We start from the raw sequence: 3,967 nt of genomic DNA, 5'->3' as shown, positions 1-3,967 counted from the left end.
GACACTTTCCAAAATGGAGTTATTTACTTTTAATTCTATTTTCTTCTAAGATGAAAATAATTTGTTTTATTATTGATTGTCAATAATAAAATGTTTGTGTTGTGTCTAGCTTCCTTAAATAACCTGTAGAAGATCTCCTGTAGGTATTTAAACACATACTGGGTTTTATTTTAAAAGTAAAATGCTAATGAATGTAACTTTATTCTGTTTTTATTTCATCTACACATTAATCAAAGATTGTCTATTTTGTAAGGTTTCCCAAATTAGCTCTTTATATTTTTGTCTGTGTCCCATGATGGTAATGGAAATCGTTTTTAAGTTTTCAAAGTGGCCCAAAAATTAACAGAATCACCTCAAACCCAAAACTTTTGCCACAGAAATACATGGCTCTGCTATATCTTCAAAGAAGAATTTTCTGAACTTATCTTCTGTTTCATTTAGTTGCACAATAGATTTCCTAGGAGACAAATAAATGCCTGCAGTATAGATGTGAAAATTTTTCATTTAAAAAATTAAAATGTAATTAATTTTAAAATTTTATCTTACTATCACATTTACTATTATATTTTGCAAAAAAGATTAATCTAGAGTTTCATGTTCTGGGAAATTGTATACATATGCACTGATGAGTCTGGCTCAGAAAAGCAAACAATTCATATAATGAAATGAGATACTGATGAAAGGAGATGTCTTCTCATCTGTTTGTTTTGTTTTGTTTTGGGTTTAGTTTTGGGACCTCAGGGCTTATTCCTAAATCTGCATTCAGGAATTACTCCTGATAGGCTGGGAACCATATGGAATGAGGATTGTAGACCATGTGCAAGACAATCACCTTACCTGCTGTACTATCTCACTGAACCCCCATGTCTATTTGATGATGTTTGGATATGCACATGATTTTTGTGACCTTTCGTGAATACATATGAGAAAACAGGTCATTCCAGATCTAGTTAACATGGAAATTAGTCTTTGGGGGGAAAATGTCAGCAGTTTGTGCCTAGTATTTCAGACTTACTAAGTGACCTTTTTATTATATTTTGTGACAAACAAAAACAACATAGTGATGCCTTTAATGCAGTTGTGAACTATGATAGCTCTATTAAAAAAATAAAAACTTTCATAACAGAATGGTCAACTAGAAACAAGAGCTTACTAAACCTCTGACAATGTCTTAATAACCTAATTTGACACAATTTTATTTTATGTTATTGAAACCGTTGTTATTTACAAAGTCCTTCATAGTTAGTTGGGTTTCAGATATACAACGAATCAGGGTCAATTCCACCACCAGAGTTGACCTCTCTCCACCATATACTCAGATTGTACTCCAACCACCACCCTTTGTCCCCCAGCCTGCAAATGTAACAGGCCCATTTAAAGTTAAGATTGTTTGAGTTTGAGTCTTTTTTTCTCTACCAATGCACTTGAGATCACTTGGCCCCTGGCCCCCATCTTTTCATATTTGAGTGTTTACTTCTCCATTCAGTTTCTTTCCTTCTTTCTATACTCTGGGGACAAGGGTGACAAAATAATTTTCACAAATTTGCTTGTCACTGTACATTTTTTTCTCTTGCTTCTTTTTATTTAAATAATTTTGCTCTCTTATCTAGAAACAAAGGTATTATGATAAACTATGTGACACATTCTTTAAAGTAAATTAAAAAATAAAAATTTTCTTTAGCATTATAAAAGAAATTCATACTCCTTATCCTAAAGGAGGAGGATGACTTAAAAAGTAGAAGCTATAAAAGCAGTCAGATGTTCTCCCAAGTACTGCCAAGAGTAATCCCTAAGCAGTCAGGAGTAGGCCCTGAGCAACTAAGATGATGGGCCCACCCCACAACAGAAGCAGGAAGGCCCGTTGCCTCTTCCATTGTCTTCATTCAAGATTGCTGGGGCCAGAATCACAATCATTTGCCCCTAGAAAAGGGCTCCAAAGTGGTGTCTCAGTTGTTTAGAGAGTGTCCAGAGTAGATGTGAGATCCTTAGTTCCATTCTACTTCCAGAGGGAAAAGAATTAAGATTTCAGTCTCATTAACACCCAAACTTAACATTAACATTGGCTTGCAACACAAGGCTGAGTTGAAAAATCAAGTTTCCATCTGAGGACACGTCTTTAATGCTGGGATCTTTAAGCTTATTTTTAAAAATATTTTTATTTAAATATCGTGATTACAAACATGATTGTAATTGGGTTTCAGTCATAACAAGATCACGCCCCTTCACCAGTGCAACATTCCCACCACCAACGTCCCTCATCTCCCTCATTCAAGCATTTATTTTGTTGTAACAGAAGTTCCCTTAATGGAGCACACCAAGACAAAGTCATGGGGACAGAACAAGGAGGTATTTAGTACACTGGGCAATCAGACACTTGAGTCTGGGCTAGGCAAAGCACCCCAGACCAAGCTCAAGGGCCTCAACAGCTATTTTATAGGGTAGTAGCACAAACTCATCATGATCTATTCTAGATCATTTTAGCAAGGCAAGAAATTGCTTACATCATAAGAGTCTTTCAGTAAGAAAATCAGCATTTTTTTAACTTGGAACAGGGAAGTTTATTCCAGGTGTCGTCAGAGTGGCATCTCTAAAATTTTTCACCCAAAAGCAAAAGCATCTCAAAGAGTACGTTATAAAATGAATATAAAATCAGGGGCCGGAGAGTTGGCACAGCAGCGTTTGCCTTGCAAGCAGCCGATCCAGGACCAACGGTGGTTGTTTCTAATCCCAGTGTCCCATATGGTCCCCCGTGCCTGCCAGGAGCTATTTCTGAGCAGATAGCCAGCAAGTAACCCCTGAGCACCGCTGGGTGTGGCCCAAAGACCTCCCCATCCCCCAAAAATCAAAACTCAGAGGCATAACGAAAACTTTCATCAGAGTGAAAGCTTAGTAGATCTTCACTCTGCCTATCAAGAAGGGGTGAGAGCGGCAGGGGAGGGACCTACGTGTCGCACTGCGGGGAATAACAGTGGAGGGGGTGTGCTCAGGGCTGGTGCCAAATGGATCGGTGGGAAACCAGGACCCAACCTAAGTTCGGACCCAAGGTCAAGGTCATCACTGCGGTCTGAGCACAACTCCCGGCCCGCTTCCTCCCCTAGTAGGTAAAACAGACGCCCCGTGTATAGCGCCCCCCAGCGCTCCCCGGGAATCTAGGGAGGACTTTTCGGTCTGCGCCAGTCGGGGGCAGCGCGTTTAACAAGCGACAGTTATAAACCAGAGGCTGGAGAGACAGCACAGCGGCAGGGCCTTTGCCTTGCAAGTGGGCGACCCAGGATAGGCGCCGGTTCGAATCCCGGCATCCCATATGGTCCTGCCAGGGGCAATTTCTGAGCGCAGAGCCAGGAGTAAGCCCTGAGTACCACCGGGTGTGGTCCAAAAGCCAAAAATAAATAAATAAATAAATAAACAAAAATAAAAATAAAGAAAACACATTTGTGCATTTTGGGGGTGGGTGAGAAGGGGAAGATGTGGTCACACCCGGCGGCGCCGGTTCATGGCTTGCTCCTAACTGTGTGGACTCAGGGATTACTACCAGCGGTGCTCTAGAGACCCAGTGCAGCGCCGGGGTCCAAATCCAGGCCGGCCGCTCGCCAGGGAAGCACCCGACTGGCTGCACAGTCGCTCCGGAGTGCTTTGTGCAGCACCTGTTACTTCGCATGAAATGCCTGAGTTTTTCTCAGGTTCCCTACTAACTCTAAATGGGGGGCCACGTCAGAGGGTTGACTGCCAGCGAGTAGCATGGGAGCTGCAAGGAGGAAGCTCGCAGGGCTAAGTCCCGAGCGGAAGGAAGCGCGTCTGCCCCTGCGTCCTCCTCCAGCCTTCCCGGGGCCGCGCGCAGCTTCGCGTCCGCCGAATTGGCGGCACCAGCTCCGTCCCACGGCGCTTTCCCTTTAAGAGGAGCCGGATAAGCCCCGCCCACTACGGAGAGCGACGCGGACCTCTCCGCGAAGCCCTTCCCCGGCTTCTT

This window comes from Suncus etruscus, chromosome 8 (genome assembly GCF_024139225.1).
Source record: "Suncus etruscus isolate mSunEtr1 chromosome 8, mSunEtr1.pri.cur, whole genome shotgun sequence".
Lineage (NCBI taxonomy): Eukaryota > Metazoa > Chordata > Mammalia > Eulipotyphla > Soricidae > Suncus > Suncus etruscus.
The sequence above is the reverse complement of the archived record's forward strand: the minus strand, read 5'-3'. Positions refer to the sequence as shown.